The sequence below is a fragment of the Argiope bruennichi genome, chromosome 8, assembly GCF_947563725.1.
Source record: "Argiope bruennichi chromosome 8, qqArgBrue1.1, whole genome shotgun sequence".
Classification (NCBI taxonomy): domain Eukaryota; kingdom Metazoa; phylum Arthropoda; class Arachnida; order Araneae; family Araneidae; genus Argiope; species Argiope bruennichi.
In genome coordinates this window covers 52464278-52486160 of record NC_079158.1, presented here as the reverse complement: position 1 = coordinate 52486160, position 21883 = coordinate 52464278, and the positions used below count along the sequence as shown (strand labels likewise).

General features: G+C 28.1%; 1 pseudogene; it reads right to left on the bottom strand.

Annotated features, from left to right (window-relative positions):
• Window positions 1-4710: 4710 nt before the first annotated feature.
• LOC129980632 (uncharacterized) overlaps window positions 4711-21883 on the bottom strand; it is a 39180-nt pseudogene continuing 22007 nt past the window's right edge.

Genomic DNA, 21883 nt, shown 5'->3' with positions numbered 1-21883 from the left:
TGCGAGATAATTGCAATTTGTGTACCATATAAAAACCATTGTAATGATAGGTAGGTAAATATTTTTGTGCAGCCCGTAACAAATTTTTATTTTTTTCATTCCTTTGTGTATTTGAAATTTTTCTTGAAAGGAGGATGAACTAAAATGTTTCTGAGTTTTAAACATACTTTAGTATATAATTTGATATTTAAATTATTCAATTTCTTTATTCCAAGTGGCTTAATTTTTAGAATATTTTTAAAAAACTCAAGTGAGGAATAATTGATTTAAGTTAATTAGAGATGTTGATCCTATAAAAAACTTATATAGGTCAATACTATTTGATATTTACTATTATCATTTTAAGTCGGCCACTCATTTCTTAAAATATATAATGTTACGGATTCCATTACTACTAAGTCCGTAAATCACCGAGTTCGATTGTAGTGTATGTTTGGTGTGAAAACAATCAGCAGGCCTCAGTAGAAAGACAAAAACGATGTTTATTTAACACGAAGACACTAATACAAAGACGACAGACAGTAGCCCACAAGTAGTAATTCGGTAGTAACAACGACCACAGCACACAAAGCGGCCAGACATAATTCAGCAGGAGAGGGAATCTTCGGAGCTTCGCTCTACGGTCTCTCCAAACGGCTGAAATTCTCCACTGTCTTCTCGCTTTAGCTGTATCCAACTGCCGACTCACTAACACAAGACTGGCTACTCCATACACAACTTGATTCTGCTTCCACAATAGATAACAGGACTGGCACACAGCTGAGTTCAGCAATAGCTTGGGCTCCACACAACGCTGGCACTCCGCCGTTGCTTCGTTATCCTCTGGAACACTCGATACTTCACTACGACACCAAATGAGATTCATTGCAGCTTAAAGACAGTCGGGCGCTTCCAGGAGGCTGGCCAAGATGATTCTTGACCAATCAAGCGTATCTTGGTTCCTATTGGATGGATCGCTAAAATTCTCAAAGTTCCCAGTAATATCTATTTTGTTGCCAAAACCGCCAAATGGTCATCAAGTTTGTCGCTAAGCTCTGAGATCATTTACCCGGCACTCTATCAGCAATAAGCACCCACAGAGCTGATCGTAAAACGGTCTTTTGTCTTTTGAATTATGCATTAAATACAAAACAAAATAAAGCTAAGGCTAAAATTTATGAAAGAAATTGAAGTAATGAATGAAGCTCAATCTCAGAAATGAGTTAATTCCAAAAATTTGTCAGTCGAAATAAGTGTTGTTCCTCATTTTATCAATACACATCCTCCTTTAAATGATTGATTGGAAGAAAAATAATATTTTCATAAAATACTACATAATCAAAATTTTGGCTTCATAATTTGATGTTATTTTTTTTCTAAATACATTTTAAATTAAATTAAATTTAATTTAATACGACTTATTTAATACGATTAATTTAATACGACTAATAATTTAAATTTAATTTAATACGACTAATAATTTAAATTTAATTTAATACGACTTAATTGATTTTAATATTTGAACTTAATATGAATTACATGTTTTGATATATCTCCTTTTCATATTTCTGTAAAACATACAACTGGTTTTATGACCAGGGTTAGCACAAAAGTCCTTACAAATGCACAATATTTCCCATTATTTTAATTCGTTATGCTGTATTAATTTAATTTAATTTTTTTCTTATTGTTTTAGATTTTAAAAGCCAGCTTTATTCCTAGTGTGCTTAAAACTCTTTGCGAGGTACAGACAATGTATTAAGTGATCTCTTTTAGTAATCCTACCTATTGCAGCGTTTTTCATGGCACGATAAGTTCATTATTTTTCTTTCCATTTTAATTTCATGAAATAAATACTTTTATTGCAATGAGCTGTATTTTTAGTTTTTTTTTGTGTCCCTAAAAATTTGTGCTCTAATATTAATTGTGTGATGTAGATTCGGCAGCATGAGTTTCCTATTTTCAACAGTTTTCTATAGTTTAGCTTTAAAAATGAGGAAAAATGTTTGATTAGAATGCCAGAAAACCAGATGATGATGCCCATTGATACTTTATTTTATTGATCCTTCCAAGCGGACAACTCATCTTAGTTATCTGTCAAGATTTCTCAGAGTAACTTCAAAATTTTCACTTTAATAAAATTTTCGAAGGCATGTATGCTTGACAAAGGTTTAATCGATCAATCGATTATTATTAAGAATAACCGATTAATTGAATTGGCCGTAACAGTTACACCAATATCAACAACAAAGATTCAAAAAATTTAATTAATAAAGACAAACTCTATATAAAAATCAATTTTTGATGCTTTACATCTTTCTAAAATTCTATGCAGTTTTTAGATATATGGGACTGTTATAATTAAACTTTCTATACTTACAAGTCAGTTGTTGTTGTTTCTTATGGCACTTGCCATGGACTAGCCAGCCGTTACGAAGACAGCGATTTAAGCCGGTCGAGGAGCATCTCTTGTTTTTTAGCAGCGCCATTTAGGGCCAAGAGTACGACTTTGCTACTCACGCATCACTCATTCGCTTGCACAACCCCTTTTTACAGGAGGGCACATTCACACATCTCACAGATAGAACAACGGAAGAACAACTATGCCTAAACCGGTACGCCCATATCACTGGGAAGACGCGCTACCCTTATGCCAGAACGCCGGCATACTTACAAGACTATGCAAGTCTACTATATGAGAGAATGACATGAAACTGGAAGCACAGAAATTGGGATCCTGAATTTGAGATATATATTAAACAAAAAATTAGCATAAAATTGAAGGGCCTTGTATGGATCATAATGATTTGGAATTTAGATGGAAAACTCTACATATCATTTATTCAATGTCGAGAGATTAAGGTACCGACTACGATCAAAAAATTCGCAGACTCATGGCCTGTTGCCATAAAACACCTTAATCTTAATCTACAATAAAAAAGCATATAAGATCTTTAAAAGTTTAAAAAAGTTCTATGACCCTTGATTAAAGAATTAAAAATTATAATATGATTTCATTGACAGGTAGCGATTTAACACTGATTTAAAGTGATTTGCATTAGCAAAGCCTTTTCGGAATGTATGCAAATGAAAAGTTTAATAAAAATGCAAAACAAGCAATATATTGAGAAATATATTTAGTTTGCTTTTGCACCATGTTGGCCGTAGAAGGCAAAGCTCTATTATTGAAGCCTTGCTACCAGAATAAAGAGAATGCCCGCGAAGCGTTAAGAACATGTCGTCGACTGAAGAAGATACACCACGGACCAATGACACTCATTTCTCTACTTAATATGATGAAAAAGTTTGCAATGCATGCAAACTTTTAGGGTACAACAAAGTAGCTGGGTATTTTAACAGATAAAGGACAATATGATATAGACTTCGTACGCGTAGAAGATGTGACTTTGGTGATCATGGAAGCATCAGCCAATTTCATTTTGGCGTTGTTAGTTTACCCTCAGTTTCTCGCGCTGTTGATATGTCCTGTTCAATTGTTTGAAAAATGATGAATCAAATCTTAGATTATTATTCTTATAAAAACTATACTCTTCATGAGCTAACCAATGAGGATGCTGCATCTAAGAAACATTTGCATTATAGTATGGAAGCCAATTATGGAAGTTCCTTGCAAGTATGGAAGTCAAAACCGTTTGGACATGGAGTATTCCATAGACGGATGAGGCCTAATTTCCTTTAAATTGCTAAGTGAATATTTGTAATTAGAGCATTTGGGAAATAGAAAATACACGTGCTATTTATCAAGTGTCATTGCAAGTGATTCCTACAGGATTTAAAACTTATCCATTAATGATATCAATTATATTAAGAAATTTTTGATCCTCAGCCTATAATGTAATTGCTTATAGGAAGCCTTTTTTTGACAATGCACCTCCTCATATTCATCAAAGTGTACATCAATTGCTATGGCTAAGTATCACTGAAGATTATGTGAGAAGCCTTATTTTAGAAGAGCTTGGTCTCCACGTTCGCCTGATCTTAACTCTTTCGAATTCTGGGTATGGAGATATTTAAAGAATAAAGTCTACCGAGGGCAACTTTCTACATTAGCGCATCTGAAAGACTGTATTATTAGGTATATTCGTAGTATTAATGCTGATTTAATGCATTATGCTTTAGAACACTCGATTTTGAGATTGGAAATTGTTGTGAGGAACCATAAAATGCACGTCTATATCTTTTTTGTAATTATATAGCGTCTTTTATCGGTGACTTTTTTGTATTAAGTTAAAAAAATGAATTTAGAGCATTTGATTTCAAGTGTCTATGGTTCAAATTTCATGCCACTCTGGCTCAGAAACATCATGCACAACCTCCTAAATATGGAAAATTTAATTATAACAACTTGTATCAAATATATCTGCTATTTGAATGACTTAGCATGATAATTTGTTTTGCTACTTAAAAGATTACAAGATCTTATTAAAGAATGAAAAAAAAATCATTATTGGGAATACTCTCGGATAATGCTTTAAAAATCTTAGATAATGCTCTGACTAAGCATTAAGCTTTAAACTTAATCGACCAATTTAAAAAAAAGATCCTTTTGATTTATAAATAAAACCCAATCGTTAAAAGGTAGTTTTGAAAATTTCTTGTTCATTTTATGCTTCATATTTGATACGATAATTTCCTCTCGTTTTTGTTCTACTACTATAAAGAAATCAATGAAAGAAAGAGACACAAAAATACAAATGAAAAGAAAGAAAATACCTTTAAAATATTTTATTAAAAAGTATTATTGAAATAAAATTATTTACATAATACAATTCCATCAGTAATTGATAATTATATGGTTATTTAGATGAGTAGCCATAGCAGGAAATGTCACTGTTTTAAGTTCTTTACATGAATTACCACAGTAATATTTGAAAATAGACATATGTCACATAAAAAAATTTAAATATAAATATTTGAAGTAGGAATTCATGTTGAGAAATGTTGGTTTTTAGACTAATGGATAGCTGGCTTTAGTAGCAATGCCACACTGGTTATTCTGGTTTCTAGCCATTTTGATGTATCCTTTGATTCCCCAGGTGGTGCCCCAGCTAAAAAAATTACAAATTATAAATATCTAATTCATATAATGATAATAAATATTCTTTATAATTTCATCAACCAGACAATGAAATGACTAAACTGAAATTATTAAAAATACTTACACGAACTTTTTTTTGTTTTTGTTTTCTCATATATTAAGTACAGAGAAAATATTATAATCATCAAAAGATTCGAACTCAAGATTTTGACGAATGCTTACCTTTCAGACCTCCTTGTACCCGAAAAATAGATTTTTGGTACTATGTTTGACCGTCTGTGAAACTCAATAACTTATAAATGCTTTGAGCTAAGTGGGTGAAATTTGGTAACTCAACTTGTGATAAAATTTGCAGATTTCCAAAAATTTTGAACGAAATCCATTCTCAAGAAGTCTGTTTGTTTAGTTGTTTGATTACAAATAAAGGCATAAAATTCAAAAGTAAATAAAATTTGGTTCATAGATTTAGCATGTAAAATGTAGATATTTATCAAATTTTGAACGAAATCCGTCAAACGGTTGACTGTCTGATGGTCTGTAATTTGCATACATGTAAATGCAAAAACTCATAACTGTAGTGACTTAAATCAATGAAATTCAGTATGCAATCTTCTGACTGCAACTGTATTTCTGTGTGAAATTTTGGCTGCAACTGATAGACAGAAGAAAAGGCACCCAAAAATACATATTCGCACAATAGACTCAGTAAAAATATTAGATTCATGCCAGAGATTTATATTTTACAACTAATATGCACCAATGCCATGCAAGAAATTCGTGGCTTTACCCAAAGTCCATAATTTTAAGTGTGGGGAGGGGTGAAAGTAAGATTTTTATTGACCACTCTACTAGAAAGTTTCGAAGAGATACCTCCCAATGGTTTAAAGTAAAATACGCTTGCAATAAAAAACAGGTTTTTTTTCCCGATTAACATGTAAATAAATAAAGTTAAAAACAAAAAAAAATCTATGCATTTTTAAAGTTTGTTTTAATATAAAATAGAAAAAAAAATAGATATCTATTGAGCAATGTGATGAAACAATCCTAAGAATATTTTATTTTATTTATGACGTTATAGAAAATCATTTTACAGCAATAAAAAATTTAACTGGCTCAAAATGTATGATCATATTAATCCTCTAATCTGATTTCTAATCAAATGGTATCCATGGAAATGGACTCGATACTCTGACCTCTAAAAGACAACTGAATCCTGAGTACAGTTGTATACGGAAGTTTGTAATCAAATAGTTCGGTGAAGGGCTCAACCTTTGGAAAAATTTCAGAATCTAACAAATAAAATTCAGCTTGTATTCCTTTCAAAGCATTCAGCAGACAAGGACGATTCATCACTGTCAAAATGAATAGCAGACATTTCTCAATATAATCCACAGATAAAACTCCACCTCGCTTTACAACCTTCACTCTTACTGATAGGCCCAAACGGAACACCAAAATAGAACGTACCAGACTGAGTTAATATTCAGAGGGTTAATGATACCAACGCAATTTTCTACAACTTTTTATTCCAAGAACAGAATAGAGGTGTAAAAAGAACATATTAATATTTGTTAATTCTTCTAATATGTTATTTAAATATCACATTTTTAAATTATTACCTTCAACTTAAATCAATCATGTTATCTATATTAAGGATAATGATTTTCGATGTTTATTATTATTATTATATTCTCACCTGTTCTTAACCAGCCAGTAATCGGATCCATCTTCAGAGCCGTAACCAACGATCAGAACAGCATGATCGAGTTGATCAGTTGTGCATTCGGGTTCAACATAGATACCATCCCTATAAGACAGAACATTCACTTTAAACATTTACAGCAATGCGAGTAATTTTAAAATGTTTCAAAAACAAATTTAATCTGTTATTTAAATAAAAAAAATTAAACAAAAACAACGAAGAACTCTAAAGAAAACACAGTGAAATGCAATGGATAAATACATTTTAAACTAAATTGCATTAGATGAAATAGATAAATAAAAAAAAAGAGTTAATGAAAATTAAATAAGTAAAAGTTTTTTGGGTGATAATTTATCATCGTAAACGTAAGCCGTTTAAAAATTTGTAATTTCATATCCAAGATTTTAAAGCTATTAAATAAGAATGAAGAAGATCATAAACAGAAGTTCAGATACTACTTACAAATTTACAGCAATTGGGAGCACGGAGTTATTTCAACAGTTGTTACCGGTAACGACAATTGATGCCATATTTTTGAGGCGGAATCGAAATAGAAAAGCTTTTTTGGAAATGTATTACCAAAAGCTCCAAAACTGTCCCCACAAATGCCGATAAGATAAAGCTTTTGTTTTTTATTAATGGCAAATAACACTATTGAGAAGATTTTCAGATTGCAGGATACGGCTAATATTCAGGAGTATCGTACAATGGCACCAAGGCTCAGAAAAGCAGTATAATCGGAACATCTCAATGAGCTTTTACAACGCAAACCCAAAAGATCTATCAAATGTGCCTTTCATATTTTATATAAGATCCTTTCATATCTTATAAATATAATTTTTGACTAATTCAGTTTCTTTGTGCACTCTCATAACATGGACAGAAATTTCTAATAAAAAAAGAGTGGTCTCTTACTGGTAAGTTTGGAAACTTTCGTGGGCGGCATCGATGGCAACTGAGATGGGTCCAACGGTGGCAACTGCTTTCTTTAAGGCGTCTTCATCTCCAGTGGGAATGTCAACGTAACCAGTGACGGTAGCTCCAACGGATGATTTTTTGAAGTGACAAGTTCCGTCCTGAAATTAAGTTAATAATGAATATAAAAGCAAATCCAAAGGAATGAAGTTTATTTAAGTTTTACTATAAGATTCTAGGACAGAAGTATTTTAATCAATTATTCAAAACATTATTACTGCAAAACAACGACTATCAGAAAGGAGATTTGGAAAAACCATCTTCTATGATTAAAACAATACGACTGTTTATGGAGAAATTTTGTAACATTTTCCTTATTATGCTATGCACCTTTCAATATAATGTTATATTAATTATTTTCAGTACCATGGTATTCATTTTCCCATTTAAATCGTTTCGGGTACAAACAATACTAGAAAATTACAAATTAATTTTTTAAAACATCTTCCGCAACACTTTTTTTTATTTATTAAGTGATTAAACTGCTTAATATTAATTTAAGTTGAACATTAAGCCACTAAGGCTAATATTAATGTTTGAAGGCTTAATATTAATATTCTTCTATAAATAGTTAAAAAGGTCTTTTCAGTTTCATTTTGTCGAGTAAATAGTAAATAATAGTAGATCATAGTAAATCTGATTATAAATATTTTTTTATATATTTTTAAAATTCAATATAGGAAACAGTTCTAGACTTTTACCCTTTCTAAAGCCATGGGAGATATCCTTCAATCTTTGAGAAAAACTATATATATTCGCATAAGTTCTCACAAATTTTTCAATAAGGCAGAAATGTTTTAGTTTCTTATCTCACACAAAATGGTGTATCTTCATTTAATATTTAATTATTAATTAATCAAATCAAATTTTTCCAATAAGATAATTGAATCCCTTTTCTTAAGCCAATCTCGATCCTAAAAATATTTTAATATACCATGGCTAGAAAAAAATGGCTACTTAAAGGGTTAAATAGTCGATAAAATACAGAAAGCTTTAAAAAATCATTTCCTAGGACTTGAATAATTCTGAACTGAAATTATTTGCTTCTGGAAGGAGGAAAAAAAAATAACCTTTTGTGATATAGTTTTATTCTAAGGGAATAAATTTGAGATAAGAATTAAATTTGTTGAAAACCAATAATAAGAAATAATTTCAATAATTTATTATGATGTAAAATTTCTATCCTTTCGCTTTATATATGATGAAAAATTCGTAAGAAATTTATCTCATTGACTCAGGTCGAAAATAACATTAATTCGATTTATAAATTTATATTTCTGAGCTCAAAATTATGTGATCCAACTAATTATTTAAAGGACTGATATCAGATTTTTTTTTTATTTTTGCAGACAAATGGTTAATTTTATGAAAACAACATTGACAAAGAAATGTGATAGAATTGTTCCCTATGGGGGCACGAGGAATTCTTTTAATTTTTTGTTACTTTATAAACTTCCCATGTACATCTTTTAAAACAAAATTATCAATTTTAATTATTTTTTTCACAAAAAAAACAGAATTGCAAGAATAAAATTATTTACTTGAGCAATGTATGGGTAGGAATCTTCGGTGTCAATGCCTTTGTTTTTCTTAATGTAATCAAAAGCTTGATCCATCCAGCCACCATCACAACCTTGGTTACCTGAAATCACACACAAAAAACATATATTCTGCCAATGAAATATTTAAGTTATTTGTTGATATGAAAAGCTTTTATTTTAATTATTAGGAAGCTGAAAACTATAAGGGAGATAACAGATTTTATTATAAACTTTCCTAGTTAATCCTTTTAAGAATATTTTTATGTTTTATTTTGGAATAAAAAATCTGCCATGGTCATAAAGTCCTCCATGTCGAGAGTAATACCACTGAGGGTACTGGATCAGGGGTGATCGTTCTCTGACTCAGGTCTAAATTACGATCTGCGGATGAGTGAATGAAATGCGTGAATGAAGTCCACCCCGTAAAAAGGGTTGGTGTAGCTAAATTGTTCTCTTGGCCCTAGATGGCGCTACTATTAAAACAAGAGACGCTCCCCCACCGGCTTAAAATCGCTGTCTTCGTAACAGCGGGCTTGTCCATGGCAAGTGCCATAAGAAACAACAACATTTTGGAATAAAGTATTTTATTTTATAATTTAAATACAATGCTCAAATATAGTTAAATTAAAGAGAAAGCATTATGATATATTCAAGAATATTAACCTTTCAACTGTGTGAGGGTATATTAAGAAAACTCTGTCATACGCAACGCTTATAAATGGGACAAATTTTTTTTTATTGATAATAAAGCTGCTATTTATAAGAAACACTATAATATAAATGAAAACTATAATAATATAAGATGAACTCCCTTCTGAACGACTTAAACTGAAAGATATATCATAAAATGGATAATATTTTTTAGTATATCATAACTGATTGGTTAAAGAACTGAATATATGGCAACAAAAAAAAAATTGAAGAAAGAAAAGAATAAACGCATAGAATAGGGAGCAAATATATCTTATTTTAAGTTTTTTTTTCCATGAAAAAAACACAGTTAAATTACAGAAATAATTTTTTTATTTATCCTAAAACCCTGAAAAAAATTTATACCTTCTGGACGAGAGCAGTCCACCAAATTCTGTTCGCTAAGGGAAACCAGATCACCAGTTTTCTTTTTGTGTTGACCTTCCAGAGAGCCAGTGGTTGAGAAAGCCCAGCAGGAACCACATTGTTGCTGAAAGGAAGGATACATTGAAGACAGAGTTAAAGTAGGGAGTCATAATTAAACATAGGATTAAAATTTGCTAAATCACATTCATCGCCGTTATAATTAATCCAATTGCAAAAGGGAAAACTGGACTTGAAATTAGTAGGAAACAGTGAATCTGGTTTAATGGAACGTTCAGTTAAGTTGATATTTATAAGTAGATGTCTTTGAAGAGATTGCATAAATATGTGATCCAGGAAATAAAAATTTCCCCCACAGAAAATTCTTCTATATTTTTAAGCAATTGGACTGTAAGCGAGCAGATAGTAATGTTCTAGAATTTTAGTCTAAAATAATCAAGATTCCGAAAATTAAATATGGATTTTAGTAAAAGATGGAAAATGGGAAACGATGACAATGATTCTGTTTTCTTTTTTAATACAATATTGCAAATGTGTATTTAAAGAATGTTGTAAAGATATTTTTGAGTTTATATTTGTAAAGGTTTTGAAAGTTTTAATTTAGCATTCCACATTCCATTCCAAATCTGAATTGTGGATCAGGATCCCGGATAAAAAAATACTGTAATCAAGTCTTCCTTGAAGAAGAAAAGAAAAGCACAATGGGACTATGTTATTTGTCATGAGCTTATATAGAAACTAATAAAATATTTACCATTTCTAACACACACACACACACACACACACACACACACACACACACACACACACACACACACACACACACACACACACACACACATATATTTCAAATTTATTAGCTCGTTTTGTTAACTGAAACTGAAACCAAAAGAAAAATTTGAATAACAATTAATATATGTTTAGATGGCTTAAAATTACATTTAGATCACTAAATGAATCCACAAGAGGCTTTATTGCCCCATTAATTTCCGAGTATCAAAGAATCCTAACAACTAACAAGAACAACCTTTTGAATCTTATCTTATTGAAGTGTCTTTGTTAATTTGGATGATTTTCATTTACATCAAAATATTTTTCTTAATATACCAATCGGAAGTAGAGTATACTAGAGTATACAAGAATACATACCTTTAATAATAAGTTGTTTGTTGTTTGTTTCTTATGGCACTTGCCACTGACAAGCCCGCTGTTACGAAGACAGCGATTTAAGCCTGAGGGGGACGTCTCTTATTTTTTATAGCAGCGCCAACTAGGGCCAAGAGTACGACTTTGCTACTCACGCATCACTCATTCGCTTGCACAACCCCTTTTTACAGGAGGGCACATTCACACATCTCACAGATAGAACAACAGAAGAACAACCATGCCCAAACCAGGACTCGAACCCGGGACGCCCAGATCACGGGGAAGACGCGCTACCCCTATGCCAGGACGCCGGCTTTAATAATAAGTAAACTATTCAACTGTTAATAAATTGTTCTTTTTTTAAAATATAAATACACAATTTTGATAGTTTGCTAATGAGTAGAAGTTTATTAATAATTTTAATAAACTTTTAAAGTTTATTATATATATAAACATTTTCGAATTTAAAGATGTATAAGAAATAGAAAGTGAAGAAAATTTTGATTAAATTAATCTTATAGATAATTATGCATGGAGACTTCTATGAAATTGAAATTTGATTAAATTAATATCTTAACTAATTATATGTTAATTAATATATTAATTTATATATAACTAAATTAAGGAAATAATAAAATAGCTGATTGCCATCAACTGCACAAAACTGCATAAAATTTCAACATTCCATAACTTCAGGAAGTTAGTAGAAAATCGATTACAGAATTCTATTTTTACAAATATTAAACAGTGTAAATATAAAATGTATAATAACTTTATCATAGTAAAAAATATTGAACTATTTTTTTCTAGAAGAAACCATTTTCAAAAACGTTTACTCTCTTTCTTTTTTTTTCACTGAAAAGCATATTTAGTTCCAAATTTTTTTTAATTTTTCGTAATTGCAACTAGCAGGCTTTCTATGCTTTTTATTTATATCTCAAATGTAAGATACATACAAGAAATATTGTAGCAGTAAAAGCAATGAATCTCAGTTTAATAAGCAATCAATAGAAATGTATAAAGAAATCAAAATATTAATGAATGGTCAGAAGATTAGATAGATAGATTAGATTAGATAGATTTTTCGGGTTTCGCTTCATATGATGAAAACAAAATTAATAACCACAAGTGTGAAACCAATTGTTGTTGAGTTGAAAAAATTAACAGAATCACATTTCGTTAAGAAATCGGCCATATTATTGAAGTTAAAAGGACTCGTATTAAAAAAAATTATTTATTAAATCAAATCAAAAGTGAATTCTCAGATTTTTTCAAACAAATAATACCAGATAAGATAGCGAGAAACAAAACTTCGATAAAACTGAAGTGTTTTTTAAATAATATACGCAGTTAAGTGATTTATTAAGTGGTTATAAGACAATAAGTACTGAGATAAAAACCGAAAGATTATTAACTTATTATGTAGCTCAAAGTCAAATGAATTCAGTTGCGTAATATGAAACAATTGTTTAGTTAAAATGAAGAACATTTAATTCATTGGCAAATTTTATGCCATTTATCAACTCTTGATAGAATAAATGCAACAGAGTTGTAAACATTTACAGTAATGCATTACTTCAAAAAATAGGCTAATTGTATTTGTTCATGAAATTATCGCAAATAAAGTATTAAATCAAAGCTTAAAATACAAGGCTATGTCTTAAAAAGGTGCTTCTCATAATTGACGCAATTAAAGACCATTCCCGCTTTTGATGACGCTAATTAAATAAAAATAAGATAAAAAAATGAATTTCGAATTTCAGATTAAAATTAAACTTCAGATTACACATTTGTTTGCAATATTGGAAACAGAGTGCATATTATGTTTTTTTCGTGTCATGTACAAGAATTATAAGAATGTAAATTGAAATTTCATGTTTTATATTCCATTTTCTCTAGCCTATATGGAGAAAAATAGCATGAAAAAATATAAACCTGATTTACGGTCAGATCGAATTTTTTTTTCGAATGGGATTCGATTATACATGGAGTAAAATATATAGCTAAAAACCATAAATGTTATCTTAAATACTTTAATGGCAATTAAAAGTAAAGGAATTTACAAACGAAAAATGTTAACATTAAAAAATATTTATAGCAGGAAGCATTGAATCTTTCATTTTTTTGTGATAAATGGATAGGGATTTTATAGAATTTTTGTATTGAGAGTTATCAAAACAAAATCTAAATTTATAAAAATCTCCAACCTAATGTAATTTTATAGAAAAACCAACAAAAAACAATTTCTCATATAAAGGAAAATACAATTTTTTTACTTAAAATAATTTGAATTGATTTTATCACTGTATTGATTAAAATCAGGTGAAATCTTTCGAAGTTCACAATTAAATTAAAACGTGTATTTATTTGATTTGTATTACTCTTCACTTCGTTAATATTTTTCTGATGCTTATAAATATGTACACACACGCACACAAAATTGGACAGAAAAGATAAGTACATTTGTAATAAAAAATAATGAATGTTTACTAACATGACACTCGTTTGTAGTCATTTGTCTGCGTACATCAATGCAAGTATCTGTTTAAAATTTGAGGTTATTGAGGGCGATTCATATCTAACAAAAAAGGGGAAAACCTTATTCTCATAATTTCGGTACCTTTATTAACCATTTAGAACCATCAAACAAAAAACAAAATTATTCTCTTATTTTTTATTTTCTACAATATATTTTTAGTAAAAATTTGATATTTTAATATTCCAGAACATATTTAACATAGAATCGCTAAATTTTAACTTAATTCTGATTCCAGATAAGTGGCGCCATCTTGTTGCAAATTTCAGAAAAAATAACAACACTGTATAGTAATTATAAGAATAGATTATTAAACATATCAAAGAATAAAAATTAGATAATAATAAAAAATAAAATGTATATTTAAAAATCACGTTTTAAAAATGTACTAAAACATGTATTTTTCAAATTAATTATTCATATGTAAAAATAAAAAACAATTAAAAAAATTACTTAGCATTTAAACTATTTTTTCAGTAAATACAAAAATATTTATTGCTTCTACCTGATTCTTGACGGGGGTTACAAGTCCCTGATTTCTCCAGTCAACTGTGTCTGGAATAATAACGTTGGAAGGAGGAACCCAGACACTGCCATTGCTTTGTCTGCTAACCAAACCACGGTAACCATTGAATATTCTTACAAATTCATCATGTTCCTATCAAGAGAAGATCATTTAAAAAAAATGCGAATATTATCCAACACATTTTCTAAAAATTTGACTCCACTATGTAAGTTCTTAAGACTTATTTTAAATAATTTTTTTATAAGCTTGTGGAAAAAAAATCACTTTATTTCATGTCAATTTATTATAGTTGAAAAAATTCCAGTTATTTATAAGTTATTTAAGGAAATTTAGGATACGAGTTTGTAATCAATATGTTGTATCCAAGAAAAGATTATTTCTAAAAGTTCTTTGTTTATATTTATACTTTGTAGTTATTTATGATTATTATCACTGCTATGTTTGTGTTTTAAGATGAGAATATTTATAGACTAGACACTATCTTTTAATTGTATAGTGCTGTGCAAGTTTGAGGTTCGAATTCATAGCCAAGTAACAAAGCTACTAGATAAAAGTGTACACTCCTTTCCGGAGATTGTTATCTGGCTTATGAAGTTACCACCACAGTGCAATAATATTTCAAATTACTCTGTAGGATCGATCATTGAATATAAAGCTATTAAATTTGGTATCTAATTGCTTCTAAAATAATAAATGTCCATTAAGATAGAGATTATTAAATATTTTAATTAATTTTCAATGTAAAATTATTTTAAACCTCAACTTTTTATCTCAATTATTTCGTAATTTATTATTGTATGAATATGATTTTTACACCACTTTAAAATTCAAAGTATTAACATTTCAGTGATTTTAATTTTATCTCCAAACATCTTAGCTAAAATATTTAAATAAATAATAAATTTAAAATTTTAATTATTATATTTAAAATATTTAATTAAATAATAAATTTTTAAAAATATTTTTCAATACATTTTACAAAAATATATTAAAATTTCAATGTCTTTGTTGCTATGTTGATACATATGCACATTAAGACGATATTTATAAGTATTTTGTGTAGTCATTTCTGTAATTAAGAGTAAAGTTTAAAAAATTTGATAAAGACAGAAGAATCATAACTTAAGATATTGTTATGCAGCAAAATAGCTGTCTAAAAAATCTTTTTAAAAGAGTAAAGTTTTAAAAATTTGATAAAGACAAAGCAATTTGCTAAGCAATAAACATTTTTTGTTAATTAATATTGAAAAAAATTCAAAATTAAACATTTTTAATTACCTTTTCTGCCCTCTCAATGTTTACTTTTGAAGATTTACTTTTTTTTTGAAATATAAAGTTCTGGGAAACAGATTAAAGTTCACAAAATACATAATGGACTAATCTTTTCAATTTATCAGTTACTTTGGTACGTGACCTCTAATACGATTTTTTAATGAATGTAACTAATTTTTGAAATCTCTTTTTCAGATTATTGTGCCACTTTAATTATTCTTGCTAATGGATTATAGTGCATATCAGACAATTCAGACATTGATTTCTTGGGAATATTTAAAAAAAACCTCAACATTGTGACACTTGCCATGTCAGAAAATTCATTGATGCCTTTTCTATATGAGTGGAATCCGAGATCGTATTCGATGTTGTGTCTGATGATGTCTGTCACTCTTCGTTCCCAGGTCAGACGTCTAACTATTTCTTCTTTTCCATTGTAGTTCTTTCCGAATACTCTCTGGAAAGAAAAGAAAAATGTAACGAACAAATCAGTTTTAATGAAAGTTTAAAAATTCAGCACTTTTATATAATACAGAATCAATTCTCGTAGTCTAGTCCTTATTTGTTATTGTTTTATACTGCGTTGTGAGGTGACATTACAAGATCTGCAGTGAAAATATATTATATGTAAAACACAATTAATTCTTGTGATATGATACCTAACTACTCTTTGTTTTGCTCCGTGTTGTTAAGCCATGCCTTATTTTCATTTACAAGAGTTTTAGCGGAATGTTTTTTTCATATAAAACGGAACCTGTTCCTGAGATAGGATATTTAATTGCACTTTGTTTTGCTCTGTACGGTTAGGTTACTCCATTTACCATTTACAAGATTTGAAACAGATTCTTAAATGAAACTAATATACAGGAGCACTTAATAAATGTCAAATAAGCTTTAAAAACTCCATAGTGGACTATATTTGCCAATTAATGATATAATTTTGCACATTTTAATGCATATCATGCCTAGCTGAAATTCTTATAATTATTTGACTTAGTGGACATTAATTTTATTTTAAAATATTCAGATTATGAAACTATGTAATAGTAAAAGCTATTAATTCATGATTATAATGTTGTTTATTCAATAATAAAGATCATTTAGGAAAAAAATAATGTTTAAAGACAGCAAATTTATTGAAAGATCATTTTAAAAAAGTTCAGATTATTCAAAGTTCTTTATTCATGATTATTAGTTATGGAATTTATATGGTATGCCATCAATATAAATAAATAGTTTTCTTATTAATATAAATAAGTATAAACAAGACTTCGAGCACTTAATGTTTTTGGTGAACTAAAATTTATAAATTTTATTTCTAATAAATGCGAAGCTGTTTCCCGTTTCAGTTCTTTTCATTAATTAATTAATTTTAATAAACATTAAAAGAACCCAATTAAGATCTGAGCTTATTTTTCATTCGTCTGAAGTATCCGAACAGCGATTTCTTTACATTTCTCTGTTGCCATTCAACAATAAGTAATAAGAATAATTTCTGTGACATATATATATGCGTTTCATATATTTATAATTAAGTTAATACATTAACTGATTCAAGTAAGCATACCTTGAAATTTTCCCAATGTTCATTGAGCTTTGGATCGAAAAGCAGATGTTTCGAAGCTGCAATAGCAAAAAGTGCAAAAATGGCGAGGAACTTCATGGCTCAGCTGCAAAAATTTAGATTTTAATGATTTATTAAAATAAGAGAGCAAAATTTTATCATTAGAAATATTTCAAATTACAGTTAATATCTTTACAAGGAAATGATAGATATTCGTATTATATTTTGTTGTGTTTTTTAGTTTATACTAATAACAATTGATTTCCTATTTAATTAACTTATTTATTGAATATTCGTATGAATGAAAATGAAAATTATTATTGACTGATAGAAAAATAAAATAGTTCAGTCATATTTATGAAAGAAAGTTGTCAATCTGTATTAAAATCAATGTTTGCAGAAATTTGAATGAGGCTCTGTTGGGAGAGTTCAAAATTATTAAAATAATCACAATCATAAATCATCTCAAAAATAAAAACACATTTTGAGAAAAAATTTTCCCCTTTTTGAAATTTTTGAAATATTTTATAAAGAAGAAATTATTTATTAGAAGTATTTTGTGAAAAAAATGCATTAAATGTTTTTCTGATTAAAATCCGACCTTTTCTGATTAAAACATGACTTTGCTCTTGACTATACTTAAGAATGCAATACTCCTTCACTGGTTTTAAGCAGTCTTTTTTTTATCTTTCGTGTATTTATCTAGATGTTTATCAAAAAAGGAACAAAGTTCGAATATTATTATTTACCTTTGTTATAATAAACAATTTAAGTTAGAAATAAGAATAAATAATGGAGTACAATAGCAAACCATAGAAGAAAACATAATGAAACCATAATATAACCATAGAAGAAAGCTCAAGAAGAAAACAATGTTTCTTCATCATCAAATGACGAGAAATAGGGAATTAATATGAAAAGTTTATTATTTATTTTTATTTCTATCTTAAGTTGGTTATAATGATATTTTTATTTTGCTCGATGATAGTCATTGAAATATATGTATTTATTGCTATTTTCTTGTGCCGACACAATTGCTTACGCGAATAAAAAAAGAACAAGATAACATTCTTTTCACGTTGTGCATGTCCAGTATCCATATTATATCTCCTTTTCTTAAACACGTGTTCCTATCATTTGTAGACTCACGTATCTATTTGAAAATCCACACGAGGTTAAATTTATAACAGTTGCCATCTGAAAGAGTGTTATTACTTTATCCTAGACATTCGGCAAGAACGTTCAACTCTTGCTAACATTGGTTTCTGCTATATTTTAGGATCTTATATAGCATCACAATATATCAACTAAATTTAAACTTCACTTTGTAATTTTTTTCGAAGGAATTATTTGAAACTTAATTAATTCAATCGCCCTCTCTTATTTCCAGGGCGTGCAGTAAAATTTAGCATTTTCTCAGAGTCCTTTTTTTTCACTATACAAGGAGTTTCGATGTTTTCCTTTTCAAAACATGATTCATTGCTAGTTTTCAATGCATTTTAGGTTGTGTTTTGCATAATATAAGATTAGTTAAGGTTAGGAAATGCATAATTTAAAGAAGATATATATTTACAAACTCATCTAAAAGAATTAAAAAAAATCAAATGATAGTGCATGTCTTATTTTTAAAACTTCGATTTTATAAAATTATAAAAATTTCTATATTCTTTTCATATGACACATATGCAGTATTGTAAATATAACAATACTGAGGACATAACAGTTAATTAGAATTTTTGCCATTTTAATTTATATACATATATCGGCATTAAAATTCTGTGTTTAATTTTAAAAATTGTACTCTATCTGTAAAAACTAGGTACATTTAATACCTTAAAATTATTTATTTTGAAAATTTTTACATAATTATAGATTGCTCAGTTTTATTTATATACCATAGAAATTTTATTAATAAATTTTGAATAATCAATCACTAATTAATAGAATTATTTATTTAATTTGTTTCTGTTTAGAAATGTAAAGATTTTTAAGGCACTAATTTTTACAAACAATGAATTTTTGACTGATCAACCAAAATAAACTCTATTTATTTTTCCTTCTTTCATTTACTTAGATTTACAATTCTTTTAATGAAGGATTAAAAATTTTGTATATAATGGAATTCAATAAAAAGAAGTTTTCAAATAAAAAAGATTTTGCTGAAGTAATTGATTTACCTGTATGTGGGAAATAAGATGAATATCACAAGAGAGTAAACCAAAGCGATGTGGTAACCTCGGCGGAAAATGATGCGCTTATAAAGACTGATATTTTTTTTTCTGATCAAAAATGAAAACCATCTGATATTTTAAAACCTATCGGTATCACGGTTACTATCTTTTCAAATAATTTGTGTGATGCTTGTCACAAGGTGCAATCTATTCAATTTTAAGAACTTATAGCTTGAAGAATCAGCAGACACAGATAAAAGTAGAAAGGTGAAATTTTTTGTGTGATTTAAGGTTATCGAAATTAAAGATAGTGATTACTTCAAAATTGAGGAGTATTCGTTTTGTTTTTTATTCATTGTTTGATGATTTTACACATACAACTAAAATGCAATTAATATTTTTAAGTAAAATCATTTATAAAAAGTATCAGAACATGCTTGTAAAAATCAATTTTCTAGCATTTTCTGACCCCACCCATTCGGGAATTTCCCCATGGATTCCTTTCAGATTAAATAAGCTTATGAATATATTTTCTCGCTGGTTTCAAATTTTCTTTCGTCAAAATAGCTTTTTAGTTTCCTATCTATAAAACTATTTTTTATATGAAATTAACACTAGTTTTAATGCTACCTGTAGATTTATTTATTGGTACCCAAATTTTTCTAATTTTTTTTCCGATTTATATTTTGAAACATTACTTTTAATAGTGTTTTTTTAAAATAATAAAATATAAAATTTCTAATATTCCTTCAAATTATTTAAAAGAAAATTTTTCATTGCTGAAACTATGAATATTTTTCTTTTAGACATTGACTTTAAAGTAGATTTCCTTTTCATGGAACTGTATAAAAAATAAGAGTGCATTGTTAAATATAATTTTAAAATTTATGTTTTATTTATAATAAGAATGATTTAATTTAAGAAGTTGCTAATGATATGTATTTATAATGTATAGAATTTCGAATTTTTGAAACGTATTTTTAAATTTAAAAAAGTAACGATGCTTAATGTTATGATTAAATACAGTATCATTATAATCAATGACAGTTTAAAGAATACGATTTTCTACTGTTGAAACTAAGAATATTTTTCTATTTAGATATTGACTTTAAAGCAAATCTCCTTTTCATAGAACAGTATAAAAAATAGGAGTGTATTGTTAAATATAATTTTAAAATTTATGTTTTATTTATAATAAGAATGATATAATTTAAGATGTTGCTACTGGCATGTACAATAATTAATAATGTGCAGAATTTCGAATTTTTAAAACGTATTTTTAAAATTAAAAAAGTAACAATGCTTAGTTTTATGATTAAATACAGTTTCTTTTATTCAATGAAAGTTTAAAGAACGCGGTTTTCTGCTGTTGAAACTAAGAATATGAAGCTCTTTGAAATTAATTTTTGAGTAGTAAACTAAATAAAAGATTTTTCCAAAACAGAATATGAGTGACTAACATAATTTTTTAGTTGGTAAAATCTAATCGGAACTAAACCTAAAAAAAGTAGTGATTTTTTTTGAAGAAATTTTTGTTGCTTTGTTTAGAGGTAAACATTTTACGTTAGTTTGAACTAGATCTGTTGCTCTTCTGCTTATCTTAATGTTTTATTGTTTTTCCCACATGTTTCTGGAAGATGAAAAGATTTCTTTCAATTGTTATTAGAAATCTATTGTTTATTTGTTTTGATTGATTGTGTTTGAGATATTTGCCTCACTTTTTTTTCTTTATCTTTGTCTATATCATTCTTTAAGCTTCTTACGGTTTTATCTTAAATAATTCTTAATTCTTTCTATAAAAAATAGTTGATGAAAATAAATAATTCTAGCTGGTTATCATTGTCTCAGTAGGATAATTAGGTCTTAGATATCTACAAATTATTTAGAGATAAATAACTCTGTAGATAGATTTATAATTCTATAAAAAATAGTTGATGAAAATAAATAATTCTAGCTGGTTATCATTGTCTCAGTATGATAATTATGTCTTAGATATCTACAAATTATTTAGAGATAAATAACTCTGTAGATAGATTTATAATTCTATAAAAAATAGTTGATGAAAATAAATAATTCTAGCTGGTTATCATTGTCTCAGTATGATAATTAGGTCTTAGATATCTACAAATTATTTAGAGATAAATAACTCTGTAGATAGATTTATAATTCTATAAAAAATAGTTGATGAAAATAAATAATTCTAGCTGGTTATCATTGTCTCAGTATGATAATTAGGTCTTAGATATCTACAAATTATTTAGAGATAAATAACTCTGTAGATAGATTTATAATTCTATAAAAAATAGTTGATGAAAATAAATAATTCTAGCTGGTTATC